Source organism: Salvia miltiorrhiza, chromosome 2 (assembly GCF_028751815.1).
Source record: "Salvia miltiorrhiza cultivar Shanhuang (shh) chromosome 2, IMPLAD_Smil_shh, whole genome shotgun sequence".
Taxonomy (NCBI): Eukaryota; Viridiplantae; Streptophyta; class Magnoliopsida; order Lamiales; family Lamiaceae; genus Salvia; species Salvia miltiorrhiza.
In genome coordinates, this window is record NC_080388.1 from 72,167,895 (window position 1) to 72,192,052 (window position 24,158).

Consider the following 24,158-nt stretch of genomic DNA (forward strand, 5'->3'; position numbering starts at 1 on the left):
CCTCGGAGGGAATCTCGTCCTCATTCAAAGTAGAAGCCAAACTCCCGTTTCAGAATTACTGAAGGAACTTGATGAATGGGTGAGTTTCTGGTTCGAATGGACTCGGCCTTGGTCGTATGTCGACGTGAGCGCCCAGAGGATTGTCTGGACAAAATGGCATGGTATTCCTTTACAAGCTTGGAATAACAGGTTTTTCGAATTGGTTGGAGCAAGGTTCGGAATGGTTCTCAAGGTCCACAATGTCACAAAGAATAGAGAACGCTTGGATGCAGCCTTCATCCAAATCTCCACCGGTCTGTTTTCTCTCAACAAAATTTTGGAGAGTAATATCAACGGAGCTTCTTTCAAGATTCGTATAGAGGAGCTTTCAGAAATATTGTTGCCGGAAGAATCCCAGCTCGAAAGCTCTGAGTCAGAGGAAGACGCCCTTTCAGATGAGGAGGAAGACGAAGCCTCTCTTGGTTTTCCGGCGGACGCGCAGGTAGAGGAAAACCCAATTTACCATCCCAGATATGAACCCGGTTCAGTTTCAATTAATTGGAACCCATCGAACCCCCCATTCAATACAGCCGCAGCTACAGATTCCCAAAAGGATTGCACGCCGAAAGATCTTTCTCAATCTTTAGTTCTTGGATTTCGAAAGGATATTTCTGTGGAGGCTTTGTCGAGTAAAGGAGATGCGTGCTCATTAACACGTGTCGAAGACACCCCAACCAACCGCAATGAAGACGTCGAGTTGGACCAATACAGGACGGATACTTCTTGCTCAAGCCCAACTTCTCGTTTGGGCCCAAATGAAAGTCATTTAATTCAGTCACCAGCTATTTCTGACGGGCCCCCTGGTTTTGGGCCGAAGGATTCCAATGAAGGTGCTTTTTTAACTGCCCAACTAAAGCCCAACCCAACTGACTCTCTTCTTTTATCCGACACAGACACAGTCTCCAAAAGTTTGCAGATCTGTTCAACCAAAAAATCCTTACCTCAGAAGAAAAGAAGCGGGTTCGATCACTCCATCAAATTGGGTCTTAATCGTTTCTTACAGAAGAAACCAAACAAATTTCTTCCCAAAAAGGCTTTCAGGAAAACTGATTTGTGTAAGGAGACAACTACCAAGTCTCGAATCCTTGTATCTGCATCAAACCCAAAGGAGGCAATTACAGATCCCAACCAAAGAAATGAAGATGAAGGGAGAAGAATTTGGGAGTTTGGTAAAGAAATCGGTCTCGGCATCGATAATGAGGAGCGTGACGGGGATCGAGAAATGGTTTCTATTTTGGCGGCTTGTGAAGGCAGAGAGGGAGGGGACGAGGAGAATGATAAATGTGATCAATGAAGATGATCTCATATAATATTAGAGGGCTGGGGAGCAAAGTTAAAAAGAGAGAGGTCAGGGAGATCATCCAGAAACAGGGCATTGATTTCGTTCTAATACAGGAAACAAAAATGGAGAATTTCGGCGACTGCGATCTTAAAGCAATTTGGGGTGCAGACAATTTTGGAAAAGCATTTCTTCGAGCCGAAGGGAGGTCGGGGGGGATCCTCACCCTCTGGAATTCATCTAATTTTTCTTGCGCCAGTCAGTGGGATCTTCCAGGAGCAGTGATCATCAATGGCACGTGGATTCCAGGTAATGTTAGCTGTTGCATTATCAATATTTATGCTCCTCAAAATCTGGTTCAAAGAGAATATCTTTGGGATCAAATTGGCTTGGTGACTGCTCAAAACAAGGATGTTAATGTTTGTATTGGAGGAGATTTTAATTCTGTGAGAATGGTTTCTGAACGTGTTGGGAGAGGAACTCATTTTTCAGCCAGAGACATTGCAGTGTTTGATTCGTTCATTAGAGGGAGTGATCTGACTGAAATCCGGATGCAGGGAAGGAAATACACTTGGTATCAACCACAAGGTCAATGCAAGACAAAATTGGACCGTTTTCTGGTCAATGACAATTGGATTTCTACGTGGCCAAACTCAAAATCTAGAGGTTTACTCAGAACAGTCTCTGATCACTGTCCGCTTCTGTTGGAGACAAAATCAGTCGACTGGGGGCCAAAACCTTTTAGATTTATCGACGCTTGGACAAGTCACCCAACTTTTGAAAAGGTTGTTAAAGAGTCGTGGAATAGGCCCGGCCTCTCGGGCTGGAACTGCATTATTTTCAAAGATAAAATGAAGCGGTTGAAGGAGGATCTTAAGGCTTGGAACAAATCTTGCTTTGGATCGATTGAAGAAAACATTTCAAAACTCAAGAACGAGCTTCAGGAATGGGACACAAAAGATGAGCTCTCGGGTTTAGGGGATGAAGAAATTGTAAAGAGAAATGAGACTTCGGCGCAGCTGCTTCTACAACTTAGGCACCGAGATTCCTTTCTTGCTCAAAAGGCGAAGATCCGGTGGTTGAAGGATGGAGATATTAACAGCGGCTTTTATCACAAAGTTATCAATGGAAGACGTGTTAAGAATGATCTTGCTGGACTTCAAATCAAGGACAGATGGGTAGATGAACCTAATGAGGTTAAAAAGGTGATCCGAGATCATTTTGAAGCTCAATTCAAAAAACGAGGGGGAATCAAACCCAATCTTCCGGCTGATTTTGTTCAAAAAAAGATCACAACAGACATGACACAACTTCTGGATGCTCAGTTCACCGAGGAAGAGGTTAAAGCAGCTGTGTGGAATTGTGACGTGAATAAAAGTCCCGGACCCGACGGCTTCAATTTCCATTTTTTAAAAAAATGCTGGGAAATTGTTAAAGAGGACCTGATGAAAGTTATGTCTGACTTTCATTCAAACGGCATTATTCCACGAGGATGCAATCCTTCGTTCACTGTTCTTATCCCGAAAAAAGAAGCAGCTTCTGTATTGAAGGACTACAGGCCAATCTCACTCATCAATTGCCTTTACAAAGTGATCGCGAAAGTGCTCGCTTCCAGATTGAAACAGGTAATGAAGTTTATTATTACTGATTGTCAAAGTGCTTTCATCGAGGGGAGATTTATTTTGGATGGGGTAATTGTGTTGAATGAAATTATTGAGGATGCCAAAAAGAGAAAGAAAGGGGTTACTCTTTTTAAAGTGGATTTTGCTAAGGCTTTTGATACAGTTGATTGGGATTTCCTGGATTTTATGCTCGAGAAAATGAACTTTAGTCAAAGATGGAGAAGTTGGATTTCGGGGTGTCTTAGATCTGCCACGACTAATGTTCTGGTGAACGGGAGTCCGTCGGGTGAGTTCCAAATGGAGAGAGGGCTCAGGCAAGGTGATCCCATATCACCTTTCCTTTTTCTTATCGTGGCGGAAGGCATCAACATTATCACGGACAGAGCGACACAAAGAGGTTTACTGGACCCCGCTGTTATTGGGAATAAGGTCAAAATCTCTCATCTTCAATACGCCGACGATACTATTTTTGTGGCTTCCGGGAAAGAAGGCAATGCTTGGGCTTTCAAATGTATCCTAAAACTCTTTGAAGTTTTATCGGGTCTCAAAGTTAACTTTGAAAAAAGCAATGTCTTTGGTATTGGGTTACCCAGCCCAGTGTGTTCCCAGATGTCGTCGGTCCTCAACTGTAAAGTCGGAACTTTACCCACAAAGTACTTGGGCGTTCTCATCGGGGCTCGAATGTCTAGAGTGTCAGACTGGAGTTATTTGGAGGTAAAGATTAAAAAGAAAATTGGCATGTGGAAGAATAGAAAACTCTCGATGGCAGGAAGGATTACTCTTGTTAGATCGGTTCTTTGCTCCATTCCGATCTACCATTTGTCGTTCTCTATCATTCCTAGACGCATCTTTGCAGGTATTCGATCCATTTTGAGCAACTTCATTTGGGGAGGGGATTGTGGTGAGCCGAGGAAGATTCATTGGATCAAATGGGACACCATCTGTGCCGATTTTGAAAATGGAGGACTTGGAATCAAAGATCTTGAAAAGTTCAATAAAGCTCTCATGGTCAAATGGATCTGGAGATTCTTTTCTGAGAGGGAGTCTCTTTGGGCTAGGGTGATGATGGCAAGCAAAGGAGAGATCGAATGGGATGATGGTGGATTCAAACTCCAAAGAAACAGGGCTTCAAACTCAGGGTGGTGGAATAAAGTATTGGGTCTGAGTTCGGGGGTTGGAGGGAGTTGGTTTAGGGAGAATATGATGATACATGTAGGGGAGGGAAACTCGATCCTTTTTTGGCACCACTGTTGGGCAGGAGATAAGACGCTGAGAGACCGCTTTCCTAGATTATTCCATCTTTCCAATAATCAAGGAGCAAGTATCAAAAACATGGGGGAATGGGTTGAGGGAGTGTGGGTGTAGAAGTTAGAGTGGAATCGGGAGATTCGAGACAGGGATGCACATCATATTAATAACCTTCAAGTTTTTCTTGATGATTATTCTGTGAAAGTTGGCGAAGCAGATGGCTGGAAATGGAAGCTTACTTCAAATGGAATTTTCAATGTCAACTCCGCTTACAAAGCGATCTGCCATCACTCCTACTCAAACACCCAACAAATTTATACTCCAGAGTGTAGTAGTATTTGGAAATCAGCAGCCCCTTACAAGGCGAAGGTTACAGCCTGGAGAATCCTGATGGGTAGGATGCCTACTTGAGATAATTTGATCAGAAGACATATCGAAATTCCTGCGCCGGAAGCTGTCTGTGTGTTCTGTCAAAACCAGGTGGAAACCTGTAACCATCTGCTTTTCTCCTGCAACAAATCCGCCGAAATCTGGTACGACGTTATCTTTTGGCTTGGTATAAAATCAGTTTTTCATTGCTCTGCTCGGGAACATTTCACTGCTTTCATGAACATTGGAGATAAGGGGGATGGTTATTTTCTGAGAAGTGTTTGGCTCTGCATTGTTTGGTGCATTTGGAAGTGTCGAAACGAATGCAAATTCAACCAGGGTCAATGGAACAAAGACAAAATGATCCGAGAGATTAAGACGAGGCTATGGACTTGGAAGACGGCTTACAACCTGAAAAACTCTACTGGCGATTTCAGATCTTGGTTTTCAGGTTTTGGTATTCTTGGATAATTCGAACTGGTTGTAGCTGCGGCTTGAGGTGCTTCTTCTTTTTCTTGTTGCTTTGGTTTTGCTGCTCTTCTATTCTTTTTTCTGTTGTACCCTTACCCTTCTTTGGTACCCCTGGTACCTTGAGTTTTAATACAATTTGACACCTTTCCTGATAAAAAAAAAAACTACTATCAATCTATTGTTCTCACAAATTAAAGTCAATTGTAATTTCATGCTTTTGAACTATTAGGCATGATTAAAAAAATATATAATAAAATAGTTATCACCAAACATGACATTAAACATTGCAAAAATATGGAGTATATAATTAAAGTTTTTTATATGGATTAATTAAGATCCACTAATATGTGTCAACAGACTTATTTCATATTTGTATTTAAAGGAATATTTTTATATATTATTAAACTAACGATATATTTTTAAAAAAATTACTAATAGTCGTTAAATTTTTCAAAAATACTATTATTATAAAACATATATTATAAATTTTTATTTGCAATATACGTTTTATAATGTACATTGTTGTTATTAGAACGATGAGTTTTAAAAATTATACTACATACTAATTAATTACAATTTAATTTTTACATGTATTGATTAGTTATATTTAATTAATCAACACAAACTCAGAGTCCTAACAAATTTTCTTGGTGTTCTCAAACACAAAATATGATTTATTTTCTTAAAAATATCATTCCCAATTATCGTTACTTTTATGCCAATCAAGCAAAGCCTTAAGTTTTTTCTCTTTCTTCTTCTTCTTCAAAAAAATATAATAAAAAAAAATCTGAACATAAGTCATAATCGCTCATTTACTGAACTCATATTTAATTTGACTAAAGCCGACCTAACTTCTTCAAAACCTGTTTCCCAACTATTAAAAACAAAAAATATTGTTTTCCAACAATTTATATAAGTTGCTTTGTTCTTTAAATATGTGTAACTACTTTCGTCAACCAAGAACGTGGACATTTGTTTCATCACAAAAAAAAAGGAAGAAGAAGAAAAGAAAAAGTTTGATAAATATTTTTCAGTGAATAAAGGGTTCAACATATTATAACGAGTGATTGAAATTAAATTAAACTTTTGGTGATTAAAAATGAATGAGTATCATCAAGATAATATTCCAAACAAAAAGTACAAGAATGGAATTTGAGAATAAAAGGGTACACTAAATATTGCCAAGATAATCCCACTCCACACAAAGAAAGTTGAACTATATAATATAATGCACAACTTTTTCGAAAGAATATAATATCATGCACATTTAAAAATGAATTCAATGATCTAAGTTAAATTGAAATAAAAAAATCAATAGTGATTTGCATGATTGAGTGATTAGGCAAAATATGAGAACATTCATGATAAGAAATGATTTGGATGTGAGTGTATTAGATACGGTCAAAAGACAAGACAAACATTCCTCATCATATCTCATTACTCTTCTTCTCTCGTCGTATGTATTTTATTAATATAGCACTAAAATGTTTATTTTTCGTATAAAATAATTATTAATTAGTAATCACAAAGTATAGTCTTTGTAATACCCCGTTTCCCTGAGTTAAATTTAGAATTTATTTTGAACTTAGATTTAAGATGATTCACGCCGGAATGAGAAAAAGAATTTATTTTTAATTCCAACACAAATGATTTACAAAAACATTTGTAAATTTAGTTATTAAATTTATATGCATTACATATTTATTTAATTGAGCATCGATCATTTACACGAACTATTTTATTTAACGAACACTGAACGATTATTACAGTTTTCATAGTACAACCCGGAAGATTTTTATTTTATTTTATTTTATTACTCCCATCTACTCCTACACCCACCTACTCCATCAGCCACCATATGCCACAACTTTATAGCTTTTTGTTGAGACACCTCATTCACCACCATACCTTTCAATCATACCATTCTCTGCAATCATACCATACACCTCATTCATCACCATACCTTTCTCTACAAAGTCATTTCACTTCAATAAAGGATCTATCTTTTCCCTCTCACTTAGCATCTTCGATCAATCTCATTTCTCCCTCAAGTTACTCTCTAGTTCCAACAAACCCAAAGAAATCCAAGTGCAGAGCTCAGCCATATTGCGAATGGATCAAATTGCCACAAAACTCAGATTTCAGCAACTCAAACCAGAGGTTTCATCTTGAATCTCTCTATCTATTTTATACTTGCTCATTCAGTTATGACACTGCAATTGTAACACATCAAACCTTCACATACTTTCATCTCATCATTTCGGTGCATATGTATACACATTCATAAAGAACAACAATTTCTTAAAATCACCAAGTGTTCAGACATACAATTTATGTGCATATAGATACATATATGAAGCATGCCAATTTTGATGTATTTTTGAAAAATGGAGTCGAGAGGGAGGCTAGGCGCTGCGGCTCTGCCGTTGCTGCCTAGCCACGGTGAAGAGTGGGGAAGGAGATGCGGTCGGTGGTGGTGGTTAGCCACTGCCGGAGACGAGGGAGAACATAAGGGAAATGGGCGGCGGTGGTGGCAGCTTGGTGGCTGCTACTCGCTGGGAATTTGAGGGCGGCGATGGTGGTGCCGCTGCTGCCCGGCCACAGCTGGAGAGGGAGAGGTGGTCTGGGCTGGGTATTGCTGAGGGTGTCGGCGACGGTGGCTCCGGCTGCTGCTGTCGCCGAGAGAGAGACCGAGGGAGGCGGCGGCGCTCGTCGTCGCCAAGGGGGATTCAAGGGAGAAGTGACCAGAGATGACGCCCTTCGCCGGAGACGCGGCCGCGGCTTGACAGCGGCAGGGGGAGACGGAGGAGATTCGAGGGAGAGAGAGAGACGGCAGCCTTACAGCCGTGAATTCGCCGGGGTCGGAGCAGGCGGCGGCGGATCAGTCGAGAGAGGCGAGCAGTCGGACTGATTTGTGGGTGTGTGAGTCTTGACCAGGGTTGTGAGTTAGAGAGAGATCAGAGGGAGTCCAGGCGGCGGTGGCGGCTTATCCGTCGACGCCGGAAAAGAGAACGAGGAAGAAGGAGGCTGGGCGGCGCAGCCGCTAGATGTGTCTGCGTTTGTGTTGTGAGTGTGACCGAGAGAGGGAGTAGGGAAGAAAAGGGGGTGGGATGTTGGGCTTTAGGTTTGGGTTAGGAGTTGGGTTTTAAATTTGGGCCGGGTTTTTAATTAGTGTTGGGCTGAAAATTTTGTTAGAGAGTGGGCCGATTTAATTAGTAGTGGGCTCGAGTCATGGGCCGAGATTTTATTTATTTTTGTTTCAGCTGGGCTTTTAATTTTTAAATCTGTTGGGCCTTTATTAATTTATTTAATTGGATTTATGCAGATTTTTATTTAAAGGAGATACACTATTTTAATTAATTAGACTTATTAAGTTTGATTAATTATTTTAAAGATAATTAGCATAATAATATTATTATTATGAAGTGCATATTTTAAGTAATTACTTATATGCTAACCATGTCATGAAATTGCATTATATTTTGCAATAAGAATATTTATGATTTAATTGGTTTTATTTATAATTCCAATTATTAAAAGATGAGTAAGAATATTGTTGGTGTTCTTAACTCAAGAGAAAATGTTTTCAATTATTTATTCATTAAATTTTGAAAACCCGGCTAAGTGAATCATAGAATATTAAGCACTACACCATGACTTAAGATTAGAATTCAAGGAGACCTATTGAGAATAGATTTCTTGTAGGCTTTGAGCAACAGGAGGATTAGCATTGCTATTCCGATTCAGAGATAAGGATAAACGACAGGCTTTGCCTAATCAGGTGGGCATTATTTTATTATTACGTATATAGAGATCCCCTGCGTGACGTAGGCCTCATATGCGAATATATATGCATGATATGTTTTGACTATTTATTCAGTTCTTATGAAATGCTTATATGTTTAATGCCCTTTATGAAAATGAAAATGTTATGAAAATGAAATGTTTATGAAATGATTGACTGCCAAAATGTTTATGTTTTTATATGTATCCTATCTGTGTTGGTTCGCCAACTTTAAAGGAAATCCAATTGGGATCCTATGCTAGACAAAGGTCGCTAGCTAGGGTTAACGTGTACACTCATGGAGACCGCGAGTCGCTTGCGACCGGTCTTGGCGTCCGTGGTAAGGAGGCCTCCTTCCCGGCGCGTGACAGAAAGGACAGATATGGATCATATAGACTGAAAATGGGATGCGCATCCACCTTTATGAAAATGAATGAAATGTTTTAGTAAGCGCAGGTCATTCAAGAAAACCCCTGTGTGTTACTGTTGGCAGTTCAATTTATATATGTATGCATGTTGTATTTTCGGCTATGCCCACTGAGTATCTTTATACTCAGCCCTGCATGTATTTCTAAATGTGCAGGTTGAGCAGTTGATGGAATGGAATGATGTTGAGCGGGTGTTCCTTTGACATTTCAAGAAATGTAACCTTGAGTATACATCTTCATATGTATATCTCACACGTTTTCCGCTGCAAAACACTTTGATTAGGATAACTCTATGTTATGAAGTTGTTACACGTGTTATTGGGTAACCCACCTTAATCAGTTCTCTTTTATGTGTATGTTTTATAAGTATCCAAATGATCATATATGATCCTAGCTTTTTATCTATAAGTGATATTTTCATATACTTTAATGTTAAGTAATTGTACATTTCTATTTCTTATTGTTCACCCCAAGTCATAACCCCTGTTAACCCGTCATTGGGAAGTAGGCTGTGACAGAGTGGTATCAGAGCGGTTCGTTCGCTCTGGCCCTAGAAACCTTATTCTAAAGAGTCGAGTCTAGTTTGATTCTTTAGACTTACACGGGTTCATATGGCACCGCTCAACACTCCATTGCATCGTGCTCAATCAAGGAAAGAAGGTAACTGCAGTTTCAACGTTTTAAAGATGTTAATGTTCTAAAATGCTTCATGAATATGTTTATGTGAAGAGCAGGTTATGATGAAATGTTGAATGTTTTGCCTTTCATGGCATATTTTCGCAATCTATGATGTTATGATCAGATGAATGATAGAAAAGTGACATATGTTTTCCCAGAGAACATAGATTGTTATAAGTTGCATGATCACAATTTTAAAAGAACATAGACTACTAGATTAGTAGTATATCTCTACAATCTAGATTCATAAGGTGATAATGTAGAAGAATGAAAGAGAACTTAGAGCGTTTCAGCTCCCTTAAGAAAATGATGGTTCTTTTGAACTACAAAGAGGATTGAAAAGATATGTACGAGGTAAAGGAAAAGCACAGAATGACGATACGCGACGAATTCAAGGTAAACGTTGCATCAAAGGTTGAACCATAGTCTCTACGTTCAAATGTTCAAGTGCGACGGAATATCGAATCGACTTTTGCTACACGATAGATTTTAAGAATAGTGTGTTTTGCCTGTGTACGTATGTCTGTGTGTATATGTCTTAAAAGAGGTTTGGGGTTTGAGATCAATAGGATAGGGAACCGTAAGATAAGTTTAGTTGTCATGATGAACTTATGCTTTGTTATGTATAGTATGTTCATGGCTCTCCAAGTTCGGGACGATGTTTCCCGTGTGACTGGGAGGTGATGATGTTGGACCTGGCCAGTCCACATGATCCAAATCTCAGTAGACGTCTTTTGGGTTGAAAACCCATGTGTTTCAACTTTCGGTTGAAAAGCCAGATGGGTTCTTACTCGAGGTCATTTTGTTCGACCTAGTAGTTAATCATTTCATACCCTCTGGTCATTCTTTTGATTCTCTTGAACAATTTCTACAACACCTTGCTTTGATGTTGTGTTGAGTTTGAGCCTTGCAACTCGTGAGTTGTCATAATAGATTCCCTTGTTTGATAAGACCAAGAAATGTTAGTCTACCGATGTAGTATACTACCCAAACTATGACTTCATATAATTGTGTCTCATTGTGATTGGTTGAGATTAGTTTTTGTCCTATAAATGATATCGACCGCTCATTATGATAGAAATTCAGAGTCCAAGCTAAGACCGTAATATAGTGTTCGAGTACGAGGACTTAAGTTAAATGGGTCTATGATAGTTTTAAGATAAATTCATAGGAAAGTGTTATTCATGTGATAGGTAACAAGAAATGGGTTGATGACTATTTTAGTCTTTGGAAAAAAGAATACCCCGTAGATGAGCCCTAGGAATGAGGTAAGAGCAAAATGAACCGCCGCAAAAGGACGAGGGAACTTATTCTCAAGTAAATCTCGTGTATATAAATTGGAATTAGGAATCCAATTGATATGAGGAGAGACCCGAATCTATTCTAGATCAGAAAGTTAAAGTACTAAGGAATAAGTCGATACCCTTAGTAATAGTTCTTTGGAAGCACTATGATCAAGAAAAGGCGATGTGGGAACTCGATTCTAGCATGAATGAGAAGTACCCAGAATTATTTTCTGTGGTACAAATTTCGTGACGAAATTTCTTTTAAAGTGGATAGTATGTCATACCTCGACTTTTAATTCCTGATTAAGGGCTTAATTATTAATAATTAGGGTTCGGCATCCATTAATAATAAAAACTGGTTTGATTTATCTGATGTGATTTAATCGTTATATATGTGTTTTAATGTGCTTAGTTAAAGGAAATTTTTATAAATGTGGTGCATAAGTTATAATTGGTGAGTTAAGTGTATTTATATGAGCCACATGAATTTTAAATTATGCATGAAGTCATGAATTTTATCTAAATTTGATAGTACATGTAACACCCCGTACTTTTCCCTATATTGTGAGATAGTGTCTTAACACTATTGAGAGTACTGAGATGTCAGAGAGATTGACTGTCCTATTAAGAAAATAGGAATAATGAGTTGGAAATAGAGTCGAGAAAGAAAGAGTGAAAAACCTTGATTAAAAAAAAAAAAAAAAAAAAAAATCGGTCGGAGAGACGTCTAGTTTGTCTGTGTTTGCCGACTGCTTTGACATGATATTATGTGAAATTACGTGACTGATTGATTATGTGAGTTTTGTTACGTATGTCATTGTGAGCAAGTTATTATGATTTTTATTTGATGACTTTAGCTCTTGGAATTTTAATTAAGTTTTCAAAGCAAGTGCAGTTTATTTTTACTGAGAAATCAAAGAATGCCGGTTTATGAAAATTTTTCCAAACAAAATATTTTCAAATCATTTTTTCCTATGATGAAGAATATTATAATTAAGTGAGTGCACTAATATTAGTGCCATATTTATTTTAAATATTGGTCACAAGAGTTTTGTGTTATAGCATTACATTAATTAGTAATTAGTCTTTTATGATTTTATTAATGTAGCTTAACACATGATTTATTCTAGACTACACAACCTTACACACACATGATTATGTTAATCTAATAAGCATGTGATTAATTTCCTTAGCCTTACTTGAAGTGGACGTGTGGTATGAAGATGAAGGGAAGGGATTAGTGTATAGGGGGGACAAGTATTAAATGGTGAATAGTGTTTGGTCTCCAATCATCCTTCCTAAGCAAGACAAATTCACTTCATTTTCCTCATTTTCTTCACCATTCGGCCACTCTCAATTTCTCTCCCTCTCTTCCGATTTTGCTCCAAAAGATCACCATAGATGAATCACCAAAGCTTCCAAGTTCACATCAAGATCAATTCATCCACCAAATCAACATGAACACCTTTCAATTCTTGAAGATTTCAAGAGGACCGTGGGGTTTGGTTTGAAGAGTGAGAAAGGAAAACTTTGATTTTTGTTTAATCTTGGGTAAGTGATTCTTATTTTTATAGATCTAGATTGTATGATGTTATATGTGAGTATATGATCATGATTGAGCAAGAAAATCACCCAACTTATTTCTATGAAATTTTCGAAAATTAGGAGCTTGAAACCCTACGAAATTTTGTTGTTTGTTTTCTTGAATTGGCTTGAGTTATATGATGATTGATGATTATTGAGTTAATATATATGAATATCTTGATGATTAGCCATGAGATATAGATTTTTCTATTAGGTTAGTTTACCTAAAATTGGGATGTTGAGATCCTATGGATCAATTGATGTATTGATGATGGATTTGAGTTTATGAGATGATCTAGATGATTAATGATGGATGAGATTGAAGCTTGAGGTTGAGAAGTGAAAAATGAAAAGTGTTAGTTTGAGGAAGAAAATGACATACATGTGTATCTATATATGATCTTGTTTTATGATGTTGATTTGTGCTAATTGGTAACCTATGATGTTAGATCTATGACTTGATCAATAGGTTATACATGATTAGTGATATTTTCAAAAGAGTTTAGTTTAATAAAAATTATGACTTTTTGCCTAAGTGTTATTTAAGTGATTTTGGCTTAAGATATATGTATTTGAGCATGATATTAGTGTATAATTATGTTTGAGTAAGTCTTTTGTTGGCTAAGAAATTTTTTTTTTTTGACTTTGTTTAGTTTATATGAGTTTTTGAGTTTTCATATTTTGAGAAGTCAATGATTGATAAAATGAGGTCTAATTGCTTTATGACTATTATGTGAAAGTTTGTCATGTTTTATTAAGAGTTTTATGATGATACATGAAGTTTCATTAGAGTTTAGTACATGATAAAAGGGAATCTATATGTGTATAATGATTTATATGATGAATGAGATCGTGTTTGAGTATTTGAGTAATTTTGAGCATGAAAATGAGAAGAGAATTTTAATGATGCGTTTATTGAAACGTTTTACTAGAGATTTGAGGTTATGATGTAAGAAGAGAGTCAAGATTTGAGTATGATGAGCATTATAATGTGCTTGAATGTTTGTGAGTGTTATATGTGTTTAAAATGAGCTTTGATGAGTTTCCTTTAAGGAATGTTGGGTTGAGTATTTTAAGAGTTTGAGATGAGATTTTGGTGAATTTCGTAGGCTTACTGACCTACTGTGATCGACGGTTTTTCAATGTTAAAAAAAAAAAACTTTGAAAATTTTATACCAAGTCTCTACATGAGTCTTGAGAACATCGGTAAAATTTCAAGTCATTTGGACTTCGTTTACTATTTTTATAAAATACAAAACCGAAACTGCACATTACTACCGAGAGTTTCAGAGAGCAGGGGAAAGAATCATTCATTTCAGTAGCTTCCTGTGTGATCTAGCTTTCCAAAATTTTATGGTATTAACCTTATTGTGTTAGCTAGATATCCACAAAATGTGAGCCCAGTTTGACAACATTTACTATTTTTTTCAAAAATCCAAGTTTTCGATTGCTCAAAACTGCCGAATATGGTAGACTGTAGTAAAACAGTCATATCTCCTACAATACTTCGAGTTTTTGACTCTACTTTTTTTATATGAAATTAGACTCGATGACCTTTCTTTTGGTATGAGTCTCGAGTCCAGGAGGTGTCGAAGTAAGAACAGGTTAGATTTTGAAGTTGAGTCAGTGTAAAAACAGAGCGTGTTTTGATAATGTTTGATTGTGTTTTCTTATATGCCTTATGTGATTGTGTTGTCTATGTGTTGAATGAGATTGGACGAGCCTTATATGAGAGATAAATCGAGACTTAGTACCATGATTTTCTTGAAACCTATCCTTGAACTTAAGGATTTGAGATGAGTGGAGAGTTTATATAGAGATGAGTAAAGAGATAGAATATGAGATAGAGCATGAGTTAAGGCTTTATGAGTATGGATTTTAAAAGGATTAAAATGTTTTAAATCAATTCCTTTTTAATGGAGTTTAAAATGCTTATTTAAGTCATTTATAAATGAATAATGAGAAATGCGTAAAGAAGTTCGTAAATGAATCGCGGCATGAGATTTTCAATTTCCCTAGTAAACTAAGGAGATATTATGAAGGAATAAGCAATGAACGAGACTCTCACCACCGAGTCACTACAACAATTGGAGAAGGAAAAAGTTCACGCACAAACAAGATATGTACATCACCTCAAGATGGAGGTAAAGAAAAAGGAAATGGAAGGAAAGCACTAGAACTAAACTTAAGGTATAACCCAACCCCAAGGCTAGTAGGCTCCAGTTAAGAGAGTGAATGCTTTGGCTAAAGTGCCAGAAGCTACAGCAAGAATAAAGTTGGAACGCCACCACAATGGAAACTTAGAAACCCCATTAAATAATCATTTGGAAATGATAAAATGAGTTTACATGGCAGAAGGGGTGCCATTAATCTTTAAGTGAAAGTTACCAAGATGATGAGAAAAGTTTGATATTAGAATTCCCTAGTCAAATCTGAGAAGGTGACTTAGGACGAAGGAAACAATTAAGGTAGTTCACCACTTTACTAAGATGAAGTGAGTGAAAGAATGTTGTTAGGTCCTGAACTGGTCCAACAGATGATTGAGAAAGTCGACCACATAAAAAAAAAAAAAAAAAAAGTCTTACGCCGATAAACGCCGATCGAAATTAGAATTTAATGTTGGGGATCGATTTTTCCTCAAAGTCTCTCCCTCAAAGGGAGTTATACGTTTCGGGAAATAGGGGCAAGTTACAACCCCGTTATATAGGACCTTTTGAGATCCTAGATAAGTTAGGCCTTTGTAGCCTATAAGTTGGCTCTGTGTAATACCCCGTTTTCCTGAGTTAAATTTAGAATTTATTTTGAACTTAAGATTTAAGATGATTCACGCCGGATTGAGAAAAAGAATTTATTTTAATTCCAACAAAAATGATTTACAAAAGCATTTGTAAATTTAGTAATTAAATTATATGCATTGCATATTTATTTAATTTAGCATTCAAGCATTTTTTTTACGAGCTTTTATTTAAGCAAACACTGAACGATTATTACAGTTTTCATAGTACAACCTGGAAGACTTTTTATTTTATTTTATCTTATTTTATTTTATTCCTACACCTACTCCCTCACCTAACATATACCACCTACCTCCCTCAAAATAAGCTGTCACCTACTACCACCACTTTAAAGCAACCCCAATTAAACTTTAAGCCATACGCCTATGAACATAGGCAATCAAATGCTCCATAACTCCTCTGCATCCATAAGTATACCATATCCAAGCTCTCCTTTACTCAATTCATACAAATTATTTGCTGTGCCACGTTGAAACAGAAAGCAATTCATTCTCCTCACAAATCAAGCAATCGAACCATTTCAGATTTCAACGGCTCAACTCAAAGCCCTTCCTCAAACTAGTAGAACACTCAGGCATAACATCAAGAAAAAGCTCAGCCTTTCCTATCAAGGTTTTTCTTCAATTCATAACAGTAAACACACACATATACAGCTTTATGTTTGTTCATATGTCCATCTATAACTGAGTTTACATAACAATAAAGACAACGAGATGTAAATGTTTCATACAATGATAATACAGATAATGAGATATAAGAACCGATAGTTTTGTTGCCTATGTTTTGTTTATTTGTGTACCAATCACTGCTCCATAAGAACATAAGATATGTGCATGAAATGAAAATACTGATAACTAAAACAAGAATAGAACTCGTGGGGTATCTCTGCTTGGAGAGTGTCTGTCGAGGAAGGGATGTGAGAGTCGGGAGTCAGGGCGGCAACGGCGGTGGCTATTAGCTGTTGTCGGACCGAACAAAGGGAAGATGGAGGCAGTGGCTAGGGTTCAGGCGCAGCAGCGGCTCGTCGCTGTTGTAGCCGATCAGTCGGGGGTGAGGGAGAGGTGGTCTGGTCCGGGCATGATGGAGTAGCAGCGGAGGTGGAGCCTGTCGTGGTCGCCGTTGCTCCAGCGAGCTCCAGCGGCCGTGAGAGCAGTCGAGAGGCAGAGAGACTGGCGGCGGCAGCGAGCTGTTGTCGTCGGAAGGAGGAGGGAATCGGTGGTTTCAGGGAAGCTAGGTCAGGCGGCGGTGGCTGTTTCTGACTGCGGCGGCCGTGGGTTCTCCGCGGTTGCTGCTGCTCGGGAAGCCGGCGCTCTTCGCCGGGAAAAAGGAAGAAGAGGAGGGTGCAGCGTGAGATGTGTGGGTGTCGAGTTCAGTAAGGTCGTGTGGTGGTGACCAGCCGGCGGCCTTTCGCCGGAGACGGAGCCGCCGCGGCAGAACTTATGGCTGAGAGAGAGGGGCGAATCGAGAGAGAGAGAGTTGAGAATTAAGGAGAGGGAGGCGCAGCTTAGGTAGAAGAAGAGAGGGAGAAGTTTGGGCTAGGTTTGGCTGTTGGGCTCCCTTTTTGGGCTGAGCCAGTGGGCCGAAATTTAATTAGTGTTGGGCTGGGTTTTAATTAGTTTTGGGCCGAGATTTTTTTTATTTATTCTGATTGGGCCATTTTCATTTAATCAACTGGGCCGATTTTTATTTAGTTATTGGGTTGGGATTATTTATTTCTTTTGTTGGGCTGCATTAAAAAAAAAAATGGTTGGCCCTTGTATTTTTTTTTATTATTTATTTAAATGAGCTATGCAGATTTTATTTAAATGAACTGCACTATTTTAATTAATTAGACTTATTAAGTTTGATTAATTATTTTTAATTTGCATAATAATATTATATTATTATTATGTGCATATTTTAAGTAAATTACTTATTATATGCTAAACATGACATGATTTGCATTATATTTTGCAATAAGAATAAAAGTATTTAATTGGTTTTAATTATAATTCCAATTATTAAAGAAAGATGAGTAAGAATATTGTTGGTGTTCTTAACTCAAGAGAAATATTTTCAAGTATTTATTTATTAAATTTTGAAAACCCGGCTAAGTGAATCATAGAATGTTAAGCACTACACCATGACTTAAGATTAGATACAAGGAGACCTATTGAGAATAGATTTCTTGTAGGCTTCGAGCATCAGAAGGATTAGCACTGCTATTCCGATTCAGAGATAAGGTTAAACGACAGGCTTTGCCTATACAGGTGGGCATTACTTTTACTATACGTATATAGAGATCCCCTGCGTGTCGTAGGCCTCTTATACGATTATATGCATGAGATGATTTTAACTGTTAATTTCAGTTTATTATTATGCCCAAATGATAAATGACTCTTATGAAATGAAAATGAAAATGTTTATGAAATGAAAAGTTTATGAAATGATTGACTGCCAAAAATGTTTATGTTTTTATATGTATCCTATCTGTGTTGGTTCGCCAACTTTAAAGGAAATCCAATTGGGATCCTATGCTAGACAAAGGTCGCTAGCTAGGGTTAACGTGTACACTTATGGAGACCGCGAGTCGCTTGCGACCGGTCTTGGCGTCCGTGGTAAGGAGGCCTCCTTCCCGGCGCGTGACAGAAAGGACAGATATGGATCATATGAAGGAAAATGATCGGCCGATCGACTTTATGAAAATGAAAGAAATATTTTAGTAAGCGCAGGTCATTTAAGAAAACCCCTGTGTGTTACTGTTATGGCAGTTCAATTTATATATGTATGCATGTTGTATTTTCGGCTATGCCCACTGAGTATTTTTATACTCAGCCCTGCATGTATTTCTAAATGTGCAGGTTGAGCAGTTGATGGAATGGAATGATGTTGAGCGGGTGTTCCTTTGACATTTCAAGAAATGTAACCTTGAGTATACATCTTCATATGTATATCTCACACGTTTTCCGCTGCAAAACACTTTGATTAGGATAACTCCATGTTATGAAGTTGTTACACGTGTTATTGGGTAACCCACCTTAATCAGTTCTCTTTTATGTGTATGTTTTACAAGTATCCAAATGATCATATATGATCCTAGCTTTTTATCTATAAGTGATATTTTCATATACTTTAATGTTAAGTAATTGTCCATTTCCATTTCTTATTGTTCACCCCAAGTCATAACCCCTGTTAACCCGTCATTGGGATAGTGGGCTGTGACAGAGTGGTATCAGAGCGGTTCGTTCGCTCTGGCCCTAGAAACCTTATTCTAAAGAGTCGAGTTTAGTTTGATTCTTTATACTTACATGGGTTCATATGGCACCGCTCAACACTCCATTGCATCGTGCTCAATCAAGGAAAGAAGGTAACTGCAGTTTTAACGTTTTAAAGATGTTAATGTTCTAAAATGCTTCATGAATATGTTTATGTGAAAAGCAGGTTATGATGAAATGTTGAATGTTTTGCCTTTCATGGCATATTTTCGCAATCTATGATGTTATGATCAGATGAATGATAGAAAAGTGGCATATGTTTTCCCAGAGAACATAGATTGTTATAAGTTGCATGATCACAATTTTAAAAGAACATAGACTACTAGATTAGTAGTATATCTCTACAATCTAGATTCCTAAGGTGATAATGTAGAAGAATGAAAGAGAACTTAGAGCATTTCAGCTCCCTCAAGAAAACAATGATTCTTTTGAACTACAAAGAGGAATGGAAAGATATGTACGAGGAAAAGGAAAAACACAGAATGACGATACGCGACGAATTCAAGGTAAACGTTGCATCAAAGGTTGAACCATAGTCTCTACGTTCAAATGTTCAAGTACGACGGAATATCAAATCGACTTTTGCTACAGGATAGATTTTATGAATAGAGTGTTTTGCCTGTGTACGTATGTCTGTGTGTATATGTCTTAAGAGAGTTTTGGGGTTTGAGATCAATAGGATAGGGAACCTTAAGATAAGTTTAATTGTCATAATGAACTTATGTTTTGTTATGTATAGTATGTTCATGGCCCTTCAAGTTCGGGACGATGTTTCTCGTGTGACTGGGAGGTGATGATGTTGGACCTGGCCAGTCCACATGATCCAAATCTCAGTAGACGTCTTTTGGGTTGAAAACCCACGTGTTTCAACTTTCGGTTGAAAAGCCAGATGGGTTCTTACTCGAGGTCATTTTGTTCGACCTAGTAGTTAATCATTTCATACCCTCTGGTCATTCTTTTGATTCTCTTGAACAATTTCTACAACACCTTGCTTTGATGTTGTGTTGAGTTTGAGCCTTGCAACTCGTGAGTTGTCATAATAGATCCTCTTGTTTGATAAGACCAAGAAGTGTTAGTCTACCGACGTAGTATACTACCCAAACTATGGCTTCGTATAATTGTGTCTCATTGTAATTAGTTGAGATTAGTCTTTGTCCTATAAATGATATCGACCACTCATTATGATAGAAATTCAGAGTTCAAGCTAAGACCGTAATATAGTGTTCGAGTACGAGGACTTAAGTTAATTGGTCTATGATAGTTTTAAGATAAATTCATAGGAAAGTGTTATTCATGTGATAGGTAACAAGAAATGGGTTGATGACTATTTTAGTCTTTGGAAAAAAAGAATACCCCGTAGATGAGCCCTAGGAATGAGGTAGGAGCAAAATGAACTGCCGAAAAAGGACGAGGGAACTTATTCTCAAGTAAATCTCGTGTATATAAATTGGAATTAGGAATCCAATTGATATGAGGAGAGACCCGAATCTATTCTAGATCGGAAAGTTAAAGTACTAAGGAATAAGTCGATACCCTTAGTAATAGTTCTTTGGAAGCACTATGATCAAGAAAAGGCGATGTGGGAACTCGATTCTAGCATGAATGAGAAGTACCCAGAATTATTTTCTGTGGTACAAATTTCGTGACGAAATTTCTTTTAAAGTGGATAGTATGTCATACCCCGACTTTTAATCCCTGATTAAGGGCTTAATTATTAATAATTAGGATTCGGCATCCATTTATAATAAAAACTGGTTTGATTTATCTGATGTGATTTAATCATTATATATGTGTTTTAATGTGCTTAGTTAAAGGAAAATTTTTATAAATGTGGTGCATAAGTTTTAATTGGTGAGTTAAGTGTATTTATATGAGCCACATGAATTTTAAATTATGCATGAAGTCATGAATTTTATCTAAATTTGATAGTACATGTAACACTCCGTACTTTTCACTATGTTGTGAGATAGTGTCTTAACACTATTGAGAGTACTGAGATGTCAGAGAGATTGATTGTCCTATTAAGAAAATAGGAATAATGAGTTGGAAATAGAGTCGAGAAAGAAAGAGTGAAAAAAAAAAAAAAAAAAAAAAATCGGTCGGAGAGACGTCTAGTTTGTCTGTGTTTGCCGACTGCTTTGACGTGATATTATGTGAAATTACGTGACTGATTGATTATGTGAGTTTTGTTACGTATGTCATTGTGAGCAAGTTATTATGATTTTTATTTGAGGATATTAGCACTTGGAATTTTAATTAAGTTTCTAAAGCAAGTGCAGTTTATTTTTACCGAGAAATCAAAGAATTCCGGTTAATGAAAATATTTCCAAGCATATATTTTGTTTTAAAATTATTTTTCCTATGAGAGGAATATTATAATTGAGTGAGTGCACTAATATTAGTGCTATAATTATTTTATGTGGTCACATGAATAATTATGTATTGGTATTTTATTAATGAGTACATTTCCATAGTTTTTGTGATTTATTTTTGATCACCCTTCTCACACTATTACTTTAATTTCCCTACCATGTGACTAAATACCACAATTTGCCAAGTGTAGAGATTATTGAAGAGAGTGTATAGATTAGAGAGATAGTGTAGAGATTAGAGAGAAAGAGATCAAAGCATTAATTGTCAATATTTCCTTAAGATTACAAAATCCTCTTTAAAGATCACAAGATCATTTACAATCTTGCAAAATCCTCTCTCACTACTCACTCATCATTTTCGACCAACACCTCTCTCCCTCTTTCTCTCACTTTCCTCCATTTTCCTCCATTGAAGAGACCTTCGAAGCTTCCAAAAATTTTACAAAACACCTCAATCCACTCTAAAATCTTCCATAAACACATCCTAGCTACTTATATTCAAGAGAATCATTGAAGAAAGGCTTCCAAGCTAGAGTGAGAAAATGTGAGTTTTGGTGAGAAATTTGGGTAAGTGGTCATGTATTCCATAAATCTTGCTTGAATGATGTTGTATGAAGAAAGAAAATCACCTCTCCCTTGTTCTTAAAATTTTCAAAAAAAAAATGGGTCTTTACCCTTCAAAAATTTTCTTTTTCTTTCCTTGATTTGGGGAAAAAAAAATGAGATCTATGTGGTGTTTGTTGATGATTGATGTGTGTTGTGAAAGTATATGCTTTGAGATGTGAAAGTCGATTGAGTTTAGTTTACAAAAAAAAATTGGAAAATTGTGAGTATATGATCATGATTGAGCAAGAAAATCACCCAACTTATTTCTATGAAATTTTCGAAAATTAGGGGCTTGAAACCCTACGAAATTTTGTTGTTTGTTTTCTTGAATTGGCTTGAGTTATATGATGATTGATGATTATCGAGTTAATATATATGAATATCTTGATGATTAGCCATGAGATATAGATTTTTCTATTAGGTTAGTTTACCTAAAATTGGGATGTTGAGACCCTATGGATCAATTGATGTATTGATGATGGATTTGAGTTTATGAGATGATCTAGATGATTAATGATGGATGAGATTGAAGCTTGAGGTTGAGAAGTGAAAAATGAAAAGTGTTAGTTTGAGGAAGAAAATGACATACATGTATATCTATATATGATCTTGTTTTATGATGTTGATTTGTGCTAATTGGTAACCTATGATGTTAGATCTATGACTTGATCAATAGGTTATACATGATTAGTGATATTTTCAAAAGAGTTTAGTTTAATAAAAAATTATGACTTTTTGCCTAAGTGTTATTTAAGTGATTTTGGCTTAAGATATATGTATTTGAGCATGATATTAGTGTATAATTATGTTTGAGTAAGTCTTTTGTTGGCTAAGAAAATTTTTGACTTAGTTTAGTTTATATGAGTTTTTGAGTTTTCATATTTTGAGAAGTCGATGATTGATAAAATGAGGTTTAATTGCTTTATGACCATTATGTGAAAGTTTGTCATGTTTTATTAAGAGTTTTATGATGATACATGAAGTTTCATTAGAGTTTAGTACATGATAAAAGGGAATCTATATGTGTATAATGATTTATATGATGAATGAGATCATGTTTGAATAATTGAGTAATTTTGTGCATGAAAATGAAAAGAGAATTTTAATGATGCGTTCATTGAAACGTTTTACTAGAGATTTGAGGTTATGATGTAAGAAGAGAGTCAAGATTTGAGTATGATGAGCATTATAATGTGCCTGAATGTTTGTGAGTGTTATATGTGATTAAAATGAGCTTTGATGAGTTTCCTTGAAGGAATGTTGAGTTGAGTATTTTAAGAGTTTGAGATGAGATTTTGGTGAATTTCGTAGGCCTACTGACCTACTGTGATCGACGGTTTTTCAATGTCAAAAAGCTTTGAAAATTTTATACCAAGTCTCTACATGAGTCTTGAGAACATCGGTAAAATTTCAAGTCATTTGGACTTCATTTACTATTTTTATAAAATACAAAACTGAAATTGCATATTACTACCGAGAGTTTCAGAGAGCAGGGGAAAGAGTCGTTCATTTCAGTAGCTTCCTGTGTGATCTAGCTTTCCAAAATTTTATGGTATTAACCTTATTGTGTTATCTAGATATCCACAAAATGTGAGCCCAGTTTGACAACATTTACTATTTTTCAAAAATCCAAGTTTTCGATTGCTCAAAACTGCCGAATATGGTAGACTGTAGTAAAACAGTCATATCTCCTACAATACTTCGAGTTTTTGACTCTACTTTGTTTTATATGAAAATAGACTCGATGACCTTTCTTTTGGTATGAGTCTCGAGTCCAGGAGGTGTCGGAGTAAGAACAGGTTAGATTTTGAAGTTGAGTCAGTGTAAAAACAGAGCATGTTTTGATAATGTTTGATTGTGTTTTCTTATGTGCCTTATGTGATTGTGTTGTCTATGTGTTGAATGAGATTAGACGAGCCTTATATGAGAGATAAATCGAGACTTAGTACCATGATTTTCTTGAAACTTATCCTTGAACTTAAGGATTTGAGATGAGTGGAGAATTTATATAGAGATGAGTAAAGAGATAGAATATGAGATAGAGCATGAGTTAAGGCTTTATAAGTATGGATTTTAAAAGGATTAAAATGTTTTAAATCAATTTTTTTTTAATGGAGTTTAAAATGCTTATTTAAGTCAATTATAAATGAATAATGAGAAATGCGTAAAGAAGTTCGTAAATGAATCGCGGCATGAGATTTTCAATTTCCCTAGTAAACTAGGGAGATATTATGAAGGAACAAGCAATAAACGAGATTCTCACCACCGAGTCACTACAACAATTGGAGAAGGAAAAAGTTCACGCACAAACAAGATATGTACATCACCTCAAGATGGAGGTAA

The 24,158-nt window shown here is 36.5% G+C and overlaps 1 protein-coding gene across 2 annotated transcripts in view; it reads right to left on the reverse strand.

The window, feature by feature from the left end:
• The window catches only part of LOC131008955 (uncharacterized), a 984,029-nt gene that overhangs the window by 802,308 nt on the left and 157,563 nt on the right, over window positions 1-24,158 (reverse strand). The gene's annotated exons all lie outside the window — the stretch shown is intronic.